The 21,905-nt window shown below is 42.5% G+C and overlaps 1 pseudogene; it reads right to left on the reverse strand.

Moving 5' to 3' along the window:
- Nucleotides 1-519: 519 nt before the first annotated feature.
- Nucleotides 520-655, reverse strand: LOC123073096 (uncharacterized; annotated as a pseudogene).
- Between the last annotated feature and the right edge of the window lie 21,250 nt (nucleotides 656-21,905).

Here is a 21,905-nt window from a genome sequence, read left to right on the forward strand (position 1 = left end):
ATAGAACCTTGACTGATGTGACAAATATCCATACCTCCACCGCTGGCGGTGTGAATCTGGTCGGTGCCTTGGTAGCGCTCACGAAGGGCGAGTTGCTCGAGCTCGTTTGTCACGTGATCCGTAGCGCCAGAGTCCACGTACCAGACGCCGTCACCACCCTGTTCACGCATTGCAGTAGCAAAATGGCGATTCGAGGGCACAAAGTCCTCGTCGTAGCGATGCCAGCAATCAATCACCTCGTGGCCAGACTTCTTGCAAAGCTGGCAGCGAGGGCGACCACGGGAAGGAGGGCGGCGGCCGTTGTTGTTGTTGAAGCCGCCGCCATTGCCGCTGGTGTTGTAGCTGCCCCCGCCATGGGAGCCAGAGCTCCCACCAGAGCGTGCGCCATCGCTAGGAGAAGCGTCGCGTCCACGCTCACCGCCGCGCTGCCCCTGGTGACCGCGCCCACGGCCGCGACCACAAGAGGCTGAGTTGACGGAGGACTGCCGAAGGTCGCCGCCGTGGAGGAGGGTGAGGTGGGATCAAAACTGAGCAGCTGGCTGTAGAGTTCTTGGACGGTGATGGGTTCCACCCTGGTGGCAAGCGCAGAAACCACCGGGTTGTACTCCATGTCCAAGCCAGCAAGGATTTTGGAGACGATCTCCGGATCAAAGAGGGCCGCAGCCGTGCTTGCGACCTCATCAGTGAGACTTTTGATCTTACCAAGATAATCAGCCATGGACATGTTACCTTTCTTGAGGTTGGTGAGCTCGATGCGAGTGTTTATCGCTTGGGCTTAACTTTGAGCAGCAAACATGGCGTGGATGGTGCGCCACACCTCGGCCGGCGTATGGAGCGTGGCGACCTGAGCAAGAATCTCACGGAAAAGAGAACCCATTAAGTATCCTTGGAGTTGTTGCTGCTGTGCATACCAGAGGGATCTCGCAAAGTTGACGACTTGTTCTTCTTTGCCTTCCATGGTGATGGCGAGGGTGGCCGGCAGTGGCGGACTCGTTGCGTCGAGGTGGTGCTCCATCTGGGCGGCTCTGATCTGTGTGAGCACGATGGCCTTCCAGAGCAGGAAGTTGCCCCGCGTAAGCTTCTCCTGTGATGGCGATCCGAGGGAGGTGGTGTTGTGGGTGGAGGTGGAAGATGATGCAAAGGTGAAGGATGGGGTGGTGGAGAGCGCACCCATGATGCTTGGCGTCATGGCAGCGGCGGTGGAGGACATAGTCTCGGTCGCGGAGGTAGCTAGATGCAATCTCTCTCGATTGGATGAGGAAGAGGCTCTGTTACCAAGTAAAAGTATTTGGGAAGCGTAAAACCCTTTGTCTCGGGCCGCATGTATATATTAGGCAAAGCCTTGGCATACAAGTTACAGGAGGAGATCGAGGGAACGATCAAGAGATCGACCAGGACGGTCGTTACAAGGAGATGAGAAAGAGAAGAAAGGATAAAGATGAAGTACAGAATTTAAACAAACTTCTATCCCTATACAACTCCTATACGTCTATTCCAACAAGTCTAAGTGAGCTGCTCGGCGAGGCCGCCGTAAACGAACTACGTTTGGACTTTCAAAGCGAAAAGGCTAGTGAAAGATGATCGATGCGATGCTTGCACGTACTAGTACCATGAGGATCATCTTTACGGATCTTTAATTCTTTACCAAGATTTGCTTGGCACATATTCTGCATTAATCTTGATTGATGTTTTCCCAGATTTGGGTTAATTAAGCCTGAAGATCCAGATAAACTACGGCGGGCGGGTGTTCTAGGAACTACGATACGTTCATTTGGTTAACATTTCAGAAGAATGTGACTTGACTTGGACAATGTTCATTCTGCTTGGTGCACCTTCGCTCAATGAGCTATGTATCACGGTAATGTCTTAATTTGCGAATCCATTTATGAGCCCGGGCTTATCTGCACCCGGTGAATAGTAAATACAAAATTAGACAATTACTAAAAAATATATAAATCCAAATATGTTTTTGCATGGAAAATGTTTCAGTGCGTGAGCTCCGTGCCGATTTTCGGCGCACTCGGACATCTGAGTAGCTCTCAGCAAAACAAAAAAAAAACTGATCCATGCTGGAATTTAGTCTTTTTTGAGACAGTCCAATAACTATTTCAGAAATTCCTAAATAAATTCTAGAGGCCCACTTAGCCCATTTATGCAAGGCAAGGGATACTAGTAAAGTTTAGTCCCACATTGCTAGTTTAGTGGGAGTTGGACCTCTTTATAACGGAGGTTCTTTCCCCACTTGTATGAGCATGAGAACAAGAGGGATATCCACGCGCGCTCCTCCTCTGTCGCCGCGTCGCGTGTTGCGGGTAGTGGGAATGAGCCGAGCCGATGTCTAAATTTTTGCCACGCACTACGGGTATACGAAAGGTCACTCGGAAGCTGGAAAGTTTTTGGTGTAGTGGATATTGAATACGAATGCTGCACTCTTCGGCTGCTGACTATTCGTTTCGTCTCCCGCGTTCCCTTCAGCTCTCGGCGCAGCCTCTCGCATCCTTCTCTTGCGCCTATAAAAGGGAGGTCGCTCCTCCCAAAGAGATGCACCAGAACTTCTCCTTCCTCTCGCCACTGGTTCCAATCTGTGAGCTACTGTTGTCTTCCTCATCCCGGCTTGCGGCGTGCACCGCAAGTCGGGACAGTAGGCTTCCGAAACCGCACCTCTTTGAGTCCTGTACGGGAGAAGGGTGATTAGGTTTTTGGGGAGCGCTCTGCGCGACTACTGACTTCTTCGTCACAGACGCCCCGGACTCCGATGACTACTTCCCCGACGTCGACAACCTCCTCGACGACATGGAGGACAACGACCCCAAGTCTAGTGCCTCTGCTCGGGCTGCTGTCCAGTACGTGTTCTTGTTTTTCCTGTTAGAGGTCCTTCCACAGTTCCTTCTTCTAGTGTTTACCCTACACATGTTATGATCTGCCTCATATATGCATCTTGATCTACTGTCTGCTTGAGAGATGATCGTTTCTAGCTCATATATGCATCTTGATCTACTGTCTGCTTGAGAGATGATCGTTTCTAGCTCATATATGCAGATGTTATTTACCTTCACTTTGTCAAATCGCATGACTTGTTTTATCACTGCTATACTAGTCATGCTTTATTTAGTATTTCTGTTAATAAAATCATTTGGTAGATTGCTCATATTTCCAACAATCCAAAAACCTTATTATAGGCAATTTACCCCGAGTGGTTTTGCTGCTTCCATGAGACCTCCTATGTTTGAGGGTAGCCACTATTAGAGATGGCGCGTGAGAGCAGTCTTATGGTTTCAGACCATGAGCTTCTATGACACCACTCTTGGCAAACCTGAAGGAGAGCAAGATGCCCAACAGGCACAAGCTTTTCAGAAAATGGATACCTTGTTTAAGGCTGCTCTCTTGAGTGTTCTTCGTGAGAACATAGTTGATGCTTATGCGTCAATTGATAATGGAAAAGATATGTGAGATGCACTCGAGGCCAAGTTTGGGGTCTCGGATGCTGGCACTGAGCTGTACATCATGGAGCAATTCTATGACTACAGGATTACTGAAGAGCGCTCCGTGGTTGAGCAAGCTCATGAGATATAGTCATTTGCTATAGAATTTGAGCACTTCCACGTGGAGGAACTTTGCTACTTTACTGAAGCATAAGAGGCAGAAGTTTTCCGTTCCGGATCTCATTGGTACTCTTGATGTGGAAGAAAAGGCGAGAGCAAAGGACAACCATGCTCGAGGTATTGAGGGAGGTTCTAGTGCCAATCTGGTATAGAAGAAGAACTTCCAGCCCCACAAGTTCAAGATCAAGGGCAAGTTTGATGGTAAAGCAAAGTTTAATGGGAAGAACAAGGCTGTGCAACACACGAACTTCAAGAAGAAGAATGACAAGAAGAAAGGTGCTTGTCATGTGTGTGGAGATCCTGATCATTGGGCTCCTAGTTGCCCCAATCGCTATGACAAGCATCATCCTGGAAAAGGCGGCAAGACCGCTTATGTTGTCATTGGAGACACTGACATGAAGGATGTTGGGTATGGTATATTTCCCACTATTCTTTTAGTATGTCATTCTCCTGATTGGTTGATTGATACGGGTGCTAATGTGCATGTATGCGGTGATATTTCCATGTTTTCGTCTTATCAGACCGCAGGGACTTCAACCATGCTGATGGGCAACGGTTCAAGTGCTTCTGTTCGTGGTGTTGGCACGGTTGATCTAAAGTTTACTTCTAGGAAGATCGTGCGGCTGAAGAACATGCATTATGTCCCCTCCGTCAATAAAAATCTTGTTAGAGGATCTCTTCTGTGTAGAGATGGCTACAAACTTGTCTTTGAGTCGAATAAATTTGTAATTTCCAAGTATGGAACCTTTGTTGGTAAAGGCTATGAGTCAGGAGGCCTGTTTCGTTTATCCTTATCAGACGTTTGCAATAAAGTTGTTAATCATATTTGCAACAATAGTGAATCAAATGTGTGGCATTCACGTCTCTGTCATGTTAACTTTAGTTGCATGTCGCGACTAACGAAGTTGAACTTAATCCCTAGTTTCACCACTGTCAAGGGATCCAAGTGTCAAGTGTGTGTGCAAGCTAAGCAACCACGTAAGTCTCATGTGACTGCGGAAACGAGAAATCTTGCACCACTAGAACTCATACATTCAGATCTATGTGAAATGAATGGTGCTTTAACAAAAGGTGGAAAGAAATATTTCATGACGTTAATTGCTGACTCCACTAGATACTGCCATGTGTATCTTCTAAAATCTAAGGATGAGGCTTTGAACTATTTCAAGATCTATAAAGCTGAAGCGGAAAACCAACTTGATCGACAGATCAAGAGGCTTAGGTCCGATCGTGATGGAGAGTATTTCTCAAATGAATTTGATTCCTTTTGTGTGGAACATGGTATAATCCATGAGAGGACGTATCCCTATTCACCTCAGTCAAATGGGGTGGCCAAAGAAAGAACCGTACTCTAACTGATTTGGTTAACGCCATGTTAGACACATCGGGTCTCTCCAAGGCATGGTGGGGGGAGGTGATATTGACTACATGTCATGTCCTAAACCGAGTTCCCACAAAGAACAAAGAGATAACTCCATTCGAGGAATGGGAGAAGAAAAGGTTAAAGCTCTCTTATCTACGAACCTGGGGTTGTTTGGCGAAAGTCAATGTGCCAATTCCAAAGAAGCGGAAGCTGGGACCAAAAACTGTGGATTGTGTTTTCCTGGGATATGCTTTTCATAGCATTGGTTATAGATTCTTTGTTGTAAAATCTGAGGTACCTGACATGCATGTCGGTACGATCATGGAGTCGAATGATGTGACTTTCTTTGAAGATATCTTTCCCATGAAGGATATGCTTACCTCATCTAATCAGGAGATGCCTAGTTCATCGAATCAGGAACCAGTTACAATTACTGAACCTGCCATTTCGATGGAACACTTTGAAAGTCCTGTGGAGGAGAACAACGAAGTTCCTACTAGGAGCAAGAGACAGAGGACTACAAAGTCCTTTGGTGATGATTTTCTTGTGTATCTCATAGATGACACTCCCAGTTCTATTTCAGAGGCCTATGCATCTGAAGATGCTGACTACTGGAAGGAAGCAGTTCATAGCGAGATGGATTCCATCTTGGCGAATGAAATTTGGGAGATAACTAATCGTGCTTATGGGTGCAAACCTATAGGATGCAAATGGGTATTTAAGAAGAAGATTAGGCTTGATGGTACTATTGAAAAGTACAAGGCTCGGCTCATGGCTAAGGGTTATACCTAAAAGGAAGGTGAAGACTTCTTTGATACTTACTCACCTGTGGCTCGACTGACCACTATTCGAGTTCTACTTTCACTAGCTGCCTCACATGGTCGTCTTGTTCATGAAATGGATGTTAAGACTGCTTTCCTAAATGGAGAGTTGGGCAAGGAAATTTATATGAAACAACCAGATGGGTTTGTAATAGATAGTCAGGAAGGGAAAGTGTGCAAGTTGCTGAAGTCATTGTATGGACTCAAGCAAGCACCCAAACAGTGGCATGAGAAGTTCGAAAGAACTTTAACAACTGCAGGCTTTGTTGTGAACAAAGCTAACAAATGTGTGTACTATCGCCATGGTGGGGGCGAGGGAGTTATGCTTTGCTTGTTTGTTGATGACATACTGATTTTTGGAACAAATCTGAATGTTATTAAGGAGGTCAAGGATTTCCTATCTTGCTGTTTTGAGATGAAGGATTTAGGAGTGGCTGATGTCATTCTGAACATCAAGTTGTTGAGAGATGATGATGGTGGGATTACATTGCTTCAATCTCACTATGTGGAAAAGATCTTGAGTCGCTTTGGCTACAGTGACTGCAAGCCCTCTCCAACACCATATGATGCTAGTGTGTTGCTTCGAAAGAATCGAAGAATTGCTAGAGACCAATTAAAATATTCACAGATTATTGGCTCGCTTATGTACTTAGCTAGTGCTACAAGACATGACATCTCTTTTGTTGTTAGCAAACTGAGCAGGTTTGTCTCAAAACCAGGAGATGTGCATTGGAAAGCTCTAGAGAGAGTTTTGCGTTATTCGAAAGGCACTGCAAATTATGGAATTCACTACACTAGGCATCCAAAGGTGCTTGAAGGGTATAGTGACTCAAACTGGATCTCAGATGCTGATGAGATAAAGGCCACGAGCGGTTATGTATTCACTCATGGAGGTGGCACTGTTTCTTGGAAGTCTTGCAAGCAGGCCATCTTAACGAGGTCAACAATGGACGCAGAACTCACAGCACTAGATACAGCTACGGTCGAAGCAGATTGGCTTTGCCGGCTCTTGAATGACTTGCCGGTTGTTGAGAAACTTGTACCTGGTATCCTTATGAACTGCGACAATCAAATTGTGATCACGAAAGTGAACAGCTCAAAGGATAACATGAAGTCATCAAGACACGTTCAGAGAAGGTTAAAGTCTGTCAGGAAAATGAGAAACTCTGGAGTTATTGCATTGGATTATATCCAAACGTCTAAAAATCTAGCAGATCCTTTCACTAAGGGTCTATCACGTAATGTGATAGATAATGCATCGAGGGAGATGGGTATGAGACCCTCAATATGAGTTGTTCACAGTGGTAACCTATTCTTTGTGATCGAAGATCCCGTGAATTATATGCGGAAGACAAACTGTTTGTCAACTGGGAGGAGAGTACTCTTACTGTTAAAAATACCACTCCATGAAGATGCAATACTCTCCTAATCTGCATGGCAGGTTGATGTATATCTTAATGTGTTCTAAGTGGCTCTTTGAAGTAGAGATGTTGTCCTGCAGAACATCTTTTGAAGAAAGCACCTATATGAGTCTGATTGTTAAACGTCGCAATCTATGAGAGTAGGGTTCTCTCTAGTAAACTCATGAAAGGTCTCGGAGTATGACGCATAAGCTCCACCCACGGGGAAGACCCACGGTAACCACGTACCGGTCAAGGCTTTGTGTGAAGCTACATTCGCAGAAAACTTGCAGTTCGAGGCCCAGTCCACTGTTCAAGTTGCTTACTAGTGTAGCATAGAGTTCTAGGTGGAAGTTCAACTTAACAGTCTCCACTACAGTACCGGTATATAAAACAGTGTTTTGGAACCAAAGGCAAATTTTGTGTGCCTCTGGGATTTGGTGGGGGATTGCTGGAATTTAGTCTATTATGGGACAGCCCAATAACTATTTCAGAAATTCCTAAATAAATCCAAGAGGCCCACTTAGCCCATTTGTGCAAGGCAAGGGATACTACTAAAGTTTAGTCCCACATTGCTAGTTTAGTGGGAGTTGGACCTCTTTATAAGGGAGGTTCTTTCCCCACCTGTATGAGCATGAGAACAAGAGGGATATCCACGCGCGCTCCTCCTCCGCCGCCCACCTCGCCACGCCATGCCACGCCACGCCTCGTCACGACGTGCCGCACCGCGGGTTGCGGGAATGAGCCTAGACGATGTCTAAATTTTTGCCACGCACTACGGGTATACGAAAGGTCACTCGAGAGCTAGAAAGTTTTTGCTGTAGTGGATATTGAATACGAACGCTGCACCCTTCGGCTGATGACTGTTCGTTTCGTCTCCCGCGTTCCCTTCAGCTCCCGGCGTGGCCTCTCGCCTCCTTCTCTTGCGCCTATAAAAGGGAGGTCGCTCCTCCCAGAGAGATGCACCATAACTTCTCCTTCCTCTCGCCACTGGTTCCAATATCTGAGCTGCTGCTGTCTTCCTCATCCCGGCTTGCGGCGTGCACCGCGAGTCGGGACAGTAGGCCTCCGAAACCGCACCTCTTTGAGTCCTGTACGGGAGAAGGGTGATAAGGTTTTTGGGGAGCGCTCTGCGCGACTACTAACTTCTTCGTCACGGACGCCCCGAACTCCGACGACAACTTCCCCGACATCGACAAACTCCTCGGCGACATGGAGGACACCGACCCCAAGTCTAGTGCCTCTGCTCCGGCTGCTGTCCAGTACGTGTTCTTGTTTTTCCCGTTAGAGGTCCTGCCACTGTTCCTTCTTCTAGTGTTTACCCTACACATGTTAGGATCTACCTTATATATGCATCTTGATCTACTGTCTTCTCGAGAGATGATCGTTTCTAGCTCATATATGCAGATGTTATTTACCTTCACTTTGTCAAATCGCATGACTTGTTTTATCACTGCTACACTAGTCATGCTTTATCTAGTATTTCTGTTAATAAAATCATTCGGTAAATTGCTCATATTTCCAACAATCCAAGCAGCACATGAATAGTAAATTGTTTCAACGATCCAAAATTTGTCTTTTTTGCTGGGACCTGCTTAGATGTCCAAACGCGCTGAAAAATTGTAAGGTTCTAACGCACTCAAAACAACTTACATGAATTTTAAGAGTTTTTTTTAATATTTCTAGTATTTTTTTATATTTTACTATTCATGGCGGGAGCAGTTGAGCATGGGAGCCAAATTGCCCCTCTCCTTAATTTGTACCTTGATAATCTCCAAATAGCTTTTGTTTCCACTACATGGATGGTCACATCATGTGTTAAAGTTGCAATGTCTGCAATCTCATTTAGAAGCTTCAGCTTTCTAGACCAACTTTCACTCCCCCCGTTCCAAAATATAGTGCATCTCTTGTTTTTCAAAAGTAAAACAAGTCTATGCTTGACCTCGTTTAATGAAACAATATCAACATCCACAATACAAAATTAGTATCATTAGATTCATTATGTATTTTTATATTTACTAATTCAGCATTTTAGATGTTGATATTTTATTCTAGAAACTTGGTCAAACGTAGATATGTTTCACTTTTAGAATCTAACACGCGCTACATCAAGGAACATAGATAGTTATACTTAAGTATATTATTAGAAAAAAAACTGTTTTCTTCTTACCATATCAAAAAAATATTATCCTATCAAATGCAGGTGCAGATCATTTATGTGAAATGTTTAGTGATCCGGAGGAGAGAAAGAACTACTCTTTTAGCGGGGAGAAGAGGGGTTAGAGCTGGGCACACAATATGCATCTGGATTCAAGCACCACAAGCTGGCCGTGCTCAGGATATATGGGTTTCTTTTCTTTGTTGCGGGCTCAGCATCTATGGGTTTCAATCAGAAGAGAAGTTCATTACCTACATTTGGAATGTCAAGGAAGTAGCCGTGGGTCTAGATACGCATGGAAACCAAGGCACAAGTTTCACTCGCAAACAAAATCAAAGGGATGCGCTCGTCCTTGAAGGTTCACTTCCCGCCGAATTCGGAAGATTGCTAGTGTTGACATGCTCTTTTGCCATAAAAGCGAGATTGTTATTACACAATTAAGTTGTCCTTTTGATGCATTGCATGGTGGCTGACAGTAGAATTATGTTTCACGAGTAACTATTTTAGGGAGCGTTACATAGTAGTACATTTCTCTTTGAGATAGTTTTTGTGACCCCTCTAAAATTATTTTAGAGGTTGAGCTCTTTTACAGTATTGAGATACTTCTAAAGCACACATAAGAGTACATGATAGACCTGGTAAAGGTTAAGCGCTTCATTTCTCAAAGAACATCAGAAGGTTTTTTACTTTACCAAAATATGGCTCTACCATTTTACTTCAAGATTTCCATGCCAACTAATCAGATGTCACAATATCTCTAGTTCTTGCTCTAAACTTTAACTCCTCAAATAACCCCGTGAAATAGCGACCCCTTAAATTTTAGGGAGTTAAAAGATTGCACATCTAAATCTTTCCCTATTATTTAACTCTAAATCCAAACTAGTAGTCTGAAATATAACTAATTAGTTGTCTGAAATATAACCTTTCTTCAAGAAAAAGAAGAATAAGTTGGAGCTAATTAGAATGCCCACCAACCTTTCGTTAGCTCCTTGGGCCATCTTCAATGCAAGACGTCAAGATAGACACTTAGGGAAATAAAGCAAGTGTTGTAAAATAAAAAACCCACTCAAGAATTTATCTTTCAATGTTGAATGCTAACTATAGGGCGCTAAGGAAACCGGCCGCTTCACACATTGTTTCATCTCATACGAAAAAACTGCACAAGCGCTCGATTCCTTTTATTGCGTCGATGCCATACTTGAAATCAGGATTGCATGGCCCAACTACCCATCAACCAAGCAATCAATACTGGTGCCCTACGCTATCTCACAACGTTGTAGATTGCCTGATAAAGCCGGCTGCATGCATAACTGCCCACCAACCACCTTTCGTTGGCGTCACCATTATAAAGCCCACTGCATACATGGCTGCCTCTTATCTTTGCATGTAGTCTTATTACCCACCATAGCTTTGTTCACCAAGCCTACCCAAGGAAATCAGTATCATATATTATATATATATATATCCAAACTAGTAGTACCAATCTGGTATTGGATAAGTGTGCATTGGGAATGGGAGGTGTTCGGAAAGATATCCTTTGACGAGGCTTGCCTACCGATTTCCTCACTTGTTGTGGTATCAGTGTGGAGGGTGACCAAAGTTTTTGGAAAGGCATCCTCTGTGCAGGCTGAACTTCTGATTCGCCCACGTCTTGTATTCTTTTAAGCGGATTGCCTCGGACCTGTAGTGAACTAGTGATACAGATTTGTATTCCTATGTACAGAATGTGTGCGAGAGTACGACCATTATCTGGAAAATACTTGTGTGTTCGAACAGGAGCAACATTTAAACCCACATTTAAATCACAAAGCCTGTCGATGTGTCTTCTCCTTCTCATCCCGCATTAAACCCAGCTCTTTCCATCTTTCCAATTTCACCCCATTACACTCCGTGTTGGGCACATCATTTTCCATATCTCAATTTTCTATCCAACATTAGTGAGCACACGATTGCACGATGATTTACAACTATGTAGGGAACTAGTGCGAGGATTTCGATACTGAGGCAATTGCCATGAAGGCGCGAGATCTCGTAGATGATTTCACCATGTCAGGTCGGAGAGGTGCCACATTAGGCAAAACTCCGTGTGGAGCGTGGCTTCTGAGAGAAGCACAAGATCCGGCTGTCTGCGGACTGAAATCGACGCGCCAGCTTCTTTGACGATGTCGAGCACCATTCCTGATATATTGAGGGGTGGAAAAGGACAAATAATGGGGATGTTTTTACATTAAAGCACTTGTATACCTTCAATTTTAATCCACAACAATATTTAATGTGAATCATATAACAGAATACATAACACTCATTTGAGATATTTAGAATACTATGACACGTGATTTCACTATGTGGTAGCTATAGATTAGAGTGGTGATATGTATCGCTCATTGCGAACGATATAGCGGGCCATCCATGTCGCTCTTCATGGGCTCACTCATGAAGCTCCTGCTCGGTTCGTTCGCTCATTTCAGTTTTTTCTGCTCGCCCCTCTATTGGTGCATATAAAATAACACATCCTCTACTGCTGACAGAATATTTTATTCGTTTGAAAATTAATGAAATTAAAATATGTGAATTTAAAGATGTTCTTAAATTTCAAAAAAAATGTATGTTATAATGTGCCTCTCTTATTTCACCAAGCCGTTTTGGCCATTGAAACTTGCAAGATAACAAATAGGCCTGTTGGAGGCTGAAACAGGGGATGTTTGACATTGTCAGCAAGGTGAGGGGGCTCTCTCGAAAGCTATTTATTTTGGGAGTCGGAAAACAAGAAATTTGTAGTTTTGTGAGGATTGCATGTTTGTCAAGCAAACACGTCTGAGGTTCAGTAGGTCTGTGCGCACAACGAGGGCCATTCTTGACTATGGGCATATTAATTTGTGGGGTGAAGCACCGGTTACATCAATTGGAGGTGGAAAATATTTTCTTACCTTTGTTGATGATTTCATCCGGAAGGTTTTGGTCTATGTCCTAAAGTCTTAGGATGAGACATTCTACTATTTACACCAGTGAAAGGCTAAGGTGGAAACTCGTACATGAAAAAAGGTCAAATATTTTATATCAGACAATGGCACAAAGTTCAGCTCGGGAGAGTTTGAAACATTTTTCCGGGACGACGACATTACCAAACACTAAACCACAGTTGGCACTCCACAACAAAATGGAGTAGTGGAAAGTATGAATAGGACACTGCTAGAGAGGACCCATTGCATGCTCTCCCATGCAGGGTTACCACAATACCTCTAGGCAGAGCCAGTTACCACAATTTGCTACTTAGTAAATGGGTCACCTTCAACAACTATTGAGTGAAAGACACCAAAGGAGGTGTGGACAGACAATCCACCCAAATATGATGACTTGAGGATATTTGGTTGTCCGTCTTATGCTCACATTCACCAAAACAAATTGTAATCTCGAGCATTGAAGTGAATCTTCCTTGGATATGGTGATGGAGTTAAGGGATATCATTTGTGGTGAAAAGATGCAAAACCCACAAAGGTGATCGTCAGCAGAGATGTGACCTTCGATGAGATGGCAATCGTTGCTCCAACTTGTGGACAGTTGACAGAGGCTCCCACTCCAGGTGGAGCTCCTATATGTGGTTCTTTAAGGGCAGAGCAGGTACCATAGAGAGTAACTTTTGAGGTGGAGACACCAGTGATGGAGTCTATCACAATTCACAGTCAGTAGCAGCAATAGCCATTGTTTTCAGATTGTACACACAGTGTTCAGGGTGACATAGATGATGTAGATGTTGATTCATATGCAGCTAATAGTCAGTCGGAGGATATAGTTTCAGGTGGAGCTTCTTAGGCTCCACATTCTCCTATAGCACATGGTCTACAGAGGCCGAGAATAGAACTAGATCGCTGTGGAGATTGGATCACACCAGTGGTAAGAGTGAGAGGTACAGTTGTTTTTACTTTGATAATTGCCGAAGATATTATTCATGATGAGCCTAGCAGCTATCGTGAAACAGTTAGTAGTTCTCACACAGCTAATTGGGTCCAGGTAATGACAGAAGTGATAGAATCACTACATAAAACTAAGACTTGGGATTTGGTTATGCCTCCTAAAGGGCGCAAAATTGTTGGTTGCAAATACTTGTTTAAAGTCAAAGAAGACTCTCAAGGTGTTGGTACTCCAAGGTGCAAAGCTAGATTTTTGGCGAAGGGCTTCAGTCAGAAAGATGGAAAAGCCTACCAGGAGGTATTCTATCATGTTGTGATGCATACTTCGATTTGTGTTTTGCTACCTTTGGTTGCTCTACATGACATGGAATTAGAGCAAATGGAATGTGAAGACTATTTTTCTGCACAGTGATATTGAGGTGACCTTTCTGACACAACTAGAAGGCTTTGTGGCTGAAATAAAATAAGGCCATGTTTGTTTGCTAAAGAAGTCATTGTATAGCTTAAAGCAATCCCCAAGGCAGTGGTATCAGAAATTTGGCACGTAGTTAGTACTCGTGGATTTGAGAGAAGCCCATATGATTCTTATGTGTTTCAGTAGGTACTTGCAGATGGCACTAGGGTGTATATCTTGCTTTATGTTGATGACATCCTTTTGCAGGAAAGAGTTGTTCTTCTATTAAAGATGTAAAGGCCATGCTCAAGAGTGAGTTCGAGATGAAGGATTTGGGTGCAGCCAAGGGATTATTGGGCATGGATGTTTGCGGTGACTCTTCTTAGGGTAGACTTTATCACTCACAGAGTGGGTATATTGAGAAGGTTCTACATCACTTTTACATGTCATAGGCAATGCCAGTTTCTACTCATTTGGCGGCACCTTTTATATTGTCTTCTTCATTAGAGCTTTTAAATAAAGAGGAGGAAGAGTACATGTATAAAGTTTCCTATGCTTGAGCAGTTAGCAGTTTGATGTATGCTATGGTATGCACGTGTCCTGATATTGCTCATGCAATTAGTGCGGTGACCCGTTTTATGTCAAGGCCAAGCAAAGAACATTGGAAGGTTGTACAGTAGATGCTCAGGTCTCTTCGTGGCACAAGTAAGTATGGCTTGATGTTTGATCAAAGGGAAGCAAAGCTGGGACAAGTTCTTGGTTATTCACATTTTGATCATGCTGGAGATCAAGATGAGAGGCATTCCCTCACCGCTAATGTATGTCAACTTTGTGGGTCTTCTGCTAGCTGGAGAGCAACCTTGTAGCATGTTGTTGCTTTATCAGCCATAGACGTTGAGTTCATGTCAGTGACATAGAGAGTGAAGATATCCATTTGGATTTATTGTTTTCTTCGTGATTTGGGCATTGAGCAAGTTGATCGTGTTGTGTTTTGTGATAGTCAAAGTGCGATTCACCTTGCAAAAAATGAAAAGTTTCATGAGATAACCAAGCATATTGACGTGTGCAACTTCTTCATTAAGCATCATATGAAAGAGGCAACTTTGTTATTGAGAAATTGGGACAAAAGATAATCTAGATGATATGTTAACCAAGGCGGTCCCGAAGGACAAGTTTGAGGCTTGGACTTGGTGAGCAATCATGCATACCTGAGCTAGCTCTCACGTGGAGCATTGGAGGCGGGGAGTATGTCACTTGATGATTTGTTCATATGGAGATGAATCTTTGGAGATTGGACTTTTGGTATTAAGAACAATGATATAAATAGGACCATCATGATCAAGTCTTGCACATAAATAAAGACTTAAAGGCGAAACACCAAATTAAACACTTGCAGCGGAAATCATCGTTGACTACTTAGACCCGTGCCATTTTCCATAACCCTATAGACAACTGACTGGAAAAGCGTCCTATGTCGCATGAACGTCATTGTCGAACTCTTCTTCAAACTCCTTATCTTCCATGCCTAGCCAAGTTAATAGCCGAGGACAAGCCAATTAGTACTTTGAGTGTACTTGCAAGCAACCCACAAAGTGATAACAGAGTATTTTGCATGACTTAGTACAAAGTAAGGATACTATACTATACTTTATTAGCTTGTGTGATTCTATGGTAGTTTCGCGAAACATTTTTAAAAGCATCTAATTGTGACCCTAATGGCCAATCTACCTTTTGCTAATCAGATCATCAACATAAAAAGAGTTGTAATTATCTCCACTCATCTCAGGTGTCATTATATCATCCTCATCTAATGACTTATCACTTCCTATTCAAATCCCAATTTTTGAATATAAAAAATATGCACATAGTCTTAGCGTGGTCATTCGAGCTGTTTTTGATCGTGGATTCGACTATTCAAATTATTTGACGCTCGGCAGGGGTTATACAAGAGGCCCACAAGATTCAGGGAACTTTGTGTCATCCACGTCATACATTAAGTACCGGAGGTAAGCACATGAACAAAACCTTTTCCAGACAGTACTAACATAGGTTGGGCCAATGCCATCATGATTGAAGCAGCCATGAGCAATTTTGGAAGGTGTAAAACCAGCAGCCTGTACGCCATCGATGTCCTGCACCCGGAGGTCTATTTGAGAGAGGACTACATCTTCATTGGCCGTACGGTCGCTGACGCCATGGTGAGACACAATGTCGGTCTAACCGAGTTCATGATCTTGAACAAACAGGAGATCGGGCAATGTAGCAAGAAGGAACTGGTCGTCCATTGGATCCAGCTCAGGACGTTCATCGCTGCTTGCCCCATCGCATTCGTCGGCCTCACTCACATCTAGCTGCGGAATTAGACGGATTGTCTAGGGTCTTGAGCACGTGTAAGTAGCTCCAGTTTATCAGCCTGTACAACTGCGACGCGGGGCAGATGCCTGTGCTGCAGGTGGAGCACCCGCGGTTCGGCAAGCTGGAGATCGTCAAATGCGACTTCGAGAGGGTGGACCTGAAGTTGGTACCAGAGCTCATGCTGCACACTGTTTCCCGTTGGTTCTCTCCGCATGACCCGGTGTCTTTTGGTCATGTCCCGCTGCTCGAGAATAACTAATCTCTCTCTCTCTCTCTCTCTCTCTCTCTCTCTCTCTCTCTCTCTCTCTCTCTCTCTCTCTCTCTCTCTCTCTCTCTCTCTCTCTCTCTCTCTCTCTCTCTCCGTACAAGATGCTCAGATTTAGTGAGGTCCTCGACAAAGCCGCCATAAACTAGCTGCATTTGGACTTTCAAGGCGAAAAGATTTGTGATGGTGCTATCGGGAGATTCTTATCTTTCAAATTTGGTTAACATATTCAGGAATGAATATTTTATTGATATTTTTGCAGATTTGAGTTAAACCCGAGGCTCTAGATAAATTACGGCGGTGTTGTGGGATCTAATGACCATTAGTTTGCTTAACATCTCTGAAGACTCTGACTTGACCTGGACAATGTTCATTTTGCTTGGTGCACCTTCCCTCAAGTAGCTAGTCAATACTATTGTCCTTCGGGTTTGCAATGGTGATTTAGATAGTTTTTATTTACAATCATGGTGGTTTAGTCAGTTTCTTAACAGGTGCTTCAGTTAGGACTAATAGTCGATAGTAATCGACAAGATTGAATTCTGTAGAAGGCAATACAATTTTGTATAATTGGTGGTTTAGTTAGTTTAAAAAAAATGGTTCATGGTCTCAACTACTATTTAGCTTACTACAGTATAGTTGTGTGGATTGTCGCTCATGAATAACACCCAATGCATTGCTTTCTGTTGCCCAGTGTACTACAGTTTAATATGCAGAACTTGAGCTTTGTTTGGCAAGAAAATGTCTGGGCTAATTCCCACAAGGAGTAATTAATTCCACACCCACGTATTTATTTCTGATCATTGATGCTTCGTCTGTTTATGCTGCAGAGACATGGTCACATGGATGATTAGCATCTTTTGGCAAAAGCATGTTAATTCACTGAAGAAATACTACTGCTCCGATGACTATGAGCGTTGATATCTAATCCTGATTCTTGAGGACTACTTTAGGATGTGATCATTAATGCGGCTTCAAAGCTGCTTGACATAGCATGACATTTGATTTTTACTAATCTGAAAGCATCCATGTGACCACAATCTGATGTATGTGCCATATGATTAGTGTCGTTTGAAGAATTGTTAATAAGGAAATTCCACAATCTGATGTGTGTGCCATATGATTGGTGTTGTTTGAAGAATTTCTTCTTACCAAGAAGGCTTATGATTTTAGCTGTCGATGCAGAGCTTGTGCCGGATGTTCATCATCAGCGCCAGTGAGGGGTTCAGGCTCCCGTTGAACTCATGGCATCAGCCATATGGACCTGCATGTATTTGATAGTTTGCTCAATCAGATTTATCCCTTCAACCACAGCTAAGGCAACCACACTACTTCATTGAGATTTCTTTCCTACAGGACATGGATTTATAATCTCCAACAATACGGTCATGCTTCTTATATTTACTTTCAATTCTAAATACATTTGTGATTTTCTATATGCTGTCTTAAACTGTGTGTGCTAAACCAACCATATAGTATATAGAAAGGATTCCAAAATGTTTGCTTATATTGCAAACTCTTCAAAATATGCGGTCATTTTACTGTTTTTGCCGTGAACTTGGGGAGCTTGGGACAGAGTATGGTCTCAATAATCAGTATATACCAGAACAACATTTTTGTGATATTGTATATACTGCCTTAGTGATAATGGAGTATTTACCACATTTTTGCCATGGGCTCTATACTGCATTTTTGAATTGGTTAGAATAGCTGACGTCTTTTAATCTTCCTTGCGGTATATGCTACCATCAAAGGGAGTATATAAGGTACTAATTTCAAGTATATACTATTGTACTACATTTTGTCTATTTACATCTACAACCAAGTAGTATGTGCACTGCTCTTTGTGCACGGCAGTATATACATCATTTTTTGTAAGGCAATATATAACAGCTTTTTTGTGAACCAGTATACTACTTTTCTTAGTCAGTATATATATACATAATCTTTTAGTCGATATATACTACTTTTCTTTAGTCGGTATATACTACTGTTCTTGATACAAAGGGTAAAGCAGCGCGCACATGACACACAGCAGCCGTTGTCGACTAGACGGTGGTGCCGTTGAATGGATCTATCAGTGCATGCCATGCCACCACCGTTTCTTATTGCTGCCGTTGTCGATGAGGTTGGCAGTGTCGTTGCATGGGTCGATCAGTGCACACCATGCTGCCACGTTGTCGACGAGATGGTGGTGCCATCTTATCCATCGATGCTATGTGACTAGCTTCGTCAATGGCTTTGCACCTTGATCCAGATTGTTTTCATGCAAACCTGTCATGTTTGCCTCTTAATGACCACATCCGCTAAGTCATCTCTTTCTCTCTCTCTCTCTCTCTCTCTACTACTACTGCAACTAACTAACTGTGATGTTCTTCTCCAGGTTTTTTGGCTGGATACTGAGATGGCACCATTGTGCTGCTGAAGTTAAACCCTGTTTATTGGGACGTACAAGCGGGCGGCAACCACACATGGCGGTCGGAGACAAGCCATATTTTTCCAATGACTGCTGCTAGGATTGATGTCCTATTGCCGGAGAAACAATGCAACTGTCGTCAGTCGCACCGTTTTGTCCAGCGATGATATCATCCATGTCTATTATTTTGTTGACAATCACCATATGTGCCCGCTCTTAATAGATTTCCATTTAGATCTCTGTAGCTTTTTATGGATGAAACCTTACTATGTTACATGCATGCCTCATCTATGCATTTTACCACTGCTATTTTCTTAAAGATGGTAACATTGTCCATCGGATCTTTTTTCTTAGTTTCTTTCCAAGGTAATTGGTGTGGTTGATTGCTATTGAGTGCAAATATTCTGCTCCTGAGCTTCAAATATTTTTTTAAACAAATCAAATCTCTCCTTTAAAATTCATAAAAATCCTTAAATTTCCATACATGTAAATGTCCATTATGTATATGTAGCATTAGATTATAATAAATTGTTTGCAGGTTATACAAAAAATACTTATCTCTAGATCTGAAATAGCAAACAGTAAATAAAAGCGATGCGCGCATTGGTCTTTCAGTGTGACATACAAAAAAAGGATTTTATAATAACGTTTGAAGGTAGACAGTACAAATCAACATGTATAATTTTTTGAAACTTCAAGAACGCACTTTTTCGTTCTTCTTTTGAACCGACCTCAAAGGGGCCATTCAGGGTTTCCACGAAATATCATGATATACTAATGTTACAGAGTTCTAGATCGTGGATTTGGTAAGCACTCTAGATTTTGAATCACACCGTTAATAAAGGAGAAAGATAGTATATTTTGTGATGAAAATATAATAATTATTTTCAGAGTAAGGCATGTTAAATAATAAACTAGGGCGTAGTGAGATCCAATAAGTCAATAGACGTATGAAAAAACTGGTGAATATTGTCATATTGTAGATGCGCATGTTCGATTTCACATTTTAATTTAATTGCATAAATTGTGTATGACTCGAACTCTTGAGAAATTTTTCTCGGTGCAGGCACTCAAATCACGAGCCAAACATTGATGCAGGCTACTATGGGGGCTAGGAAGCAGGATCAACTTGAATCCAACTTAAAATTGATTCTAATGAGTATTTGGTCTTCATTCTGTCTCGATGCAAACACATCAACGTGTGGACTACCATCCATTGATGCGTGGAGACCAGGTTATTGTGGGAACATTTACACCAATGTTTTTATCGACTGATCGATCTATAATTTCTTTTTTCTATTTATTAGAGCTGATCTCTGTTTTCTCTTTGTCTATTAATGCTTGTGGCAAAATTGCAGATATTCATGTATCGGCCTCACGCGTGTCTTTGCTGGAGCCCATTCATGGCGAGGATATACATGGTTGATGGCCCAACGATCCTTAGGGGATGGAAGGATCCCATGACTACAGGAATAGCACTAAATAAACTGTGTACTAACTAGAGCAATGATATATTTCATAGATCAAGGATATATATGTGAAATAACAACTTACATCATATAACTACTAGGCTGACAAGTATTTGGCATTCTGTCTTTTTAATAGGTAGATGATTCTTCTACAATAGTTCCATGTTCATATGCCATGCTTCTCTGGTCCAATAGGAAACAATGTCATTGGTCGACCAGAGTATATAGGGATTTATATCATCCTGATATATATTTCTACAAGTAGTTTGTATGAGCCTCAAAACACTGATTTTCAATAAATCTTCTCTCTTTTCGTCTCTTATGTTTTCCTGCTTCAAAATTCTATGTTATGGAGTGTTTTGTGGGGGCACATATCCAATATACATAGAAGCAAGGTTAATGAAAATAAAAGAAAAACAGAAATGTTAGAAGAAATTATTTGGATCCTTTTCTGTAACTTAAATTCAACTAATCAATCACTCTTCTCGGCCACATATGTTCTCTTGCTTCAAGTTTCTATATTATGGAATGAGTTTATCATTGAAAACAATTATAAAAAATTGGTCCTTTCGGGCACATGTCGGATATACGTAAAAGCAAGGATAATGAAACAAAATAAAATCAAAAGTGTTAAAATATTTTTTGACTCCTTCTAAGTCACTTAGAATTAAACTAATAAAAAAAATGAGACACGTCATATGTGCTTGCGATTTAAAAGTATGGATGGGTGTTTCACTTTTTCCCCCTTCATGCTATATGTTTTCAAGCAACAAAATTAATACATACAACTTATTGACTAGCCGTGTGAATGCACGGGTTGACGACTAGCTGCTAGTAGTTATTGTAATTTTTTGGACACCAGACAAACGGTGGAGTACATATACGAAGAGAAGAGGCGCACGCACGCAGTCGATCTCTCGCTGTCTCACACACATGAGTGTTACTTAAAGGCGACGTTAACAAATATACCCTAAAACCCTAGGTGCACGATTGCTGCATTCGCGGGTACCGGGTACGTGGTGGAGCACCTTTGTAGGAATAGTCAGCTCGCGTGATAATTTGATCCGTAGGAGTTGATGGTCGGGACCACAGGTGAACGACTTGGAGCACGGTGGCTCGCCAGTTGCCACAGATCGAGTAGCCACGTTTAAAATATCGTTTTTTAGCGGGGTTAAGGGTTCCGATTTTCAATGGCACGTTATAAGTAGTAAGTAGCTTTCAGAACGATTGGTATGGAGCGAAAATGGAATTCATAGTACTACGTACCTCCTTGGCCTATGGTTGTATGGGTTTATGTTGCGAGATGTTGAACCTGGTAGTTCTAGGGAAAATACTATGGTTTAGATTTAGATGCTGGTTTTCAGTAATGAAAATCGGAAGGGGAAACCCTTCTTTGATTAAAAAAAACTACTACCTCCATTCTGGTTTACTAGTCCCCATCGTACTTTGGGTCAAAGTTTATCCACGAATTTTACTTGTAAAATGTGAATGGAAAACGAGATTTTGTTATACCCAAACAAAAAAGGTCTGGAGGGAGTGATTGCTCTGACACGGACGCGACCTCTCATAATGCAGGCATTGAACCGGCGCGCCGGCCAAGAGGGCTGCACTCGCTGCAGGCCCGGCTGAGCATGCCTCCTCGCCGCATGCAACCAGCTTAAAACTGCCCCGCCTCCCTTCATTGAATCCGCGCGTGTGCCGGCAACACGTCCTTCCGCGAGCCGGCAGGCATTTTAGAACACAAAAAATGACTAAAA

This window comes from Triticum aestivum, chromosome 3B (genome assembly GCF_018294505.1).
Source record: "Triticum aestivum cultivar Chinese Spring chromosome 3B, IWGSC CS RefSeq v2.1, whole genome shotgun sequence".
NCBI lineage: Eukaryota > Viridiplantae > Streptophyta > Magnoliopsida > Poales > Poaceae > Triticum > Triticum aestivum.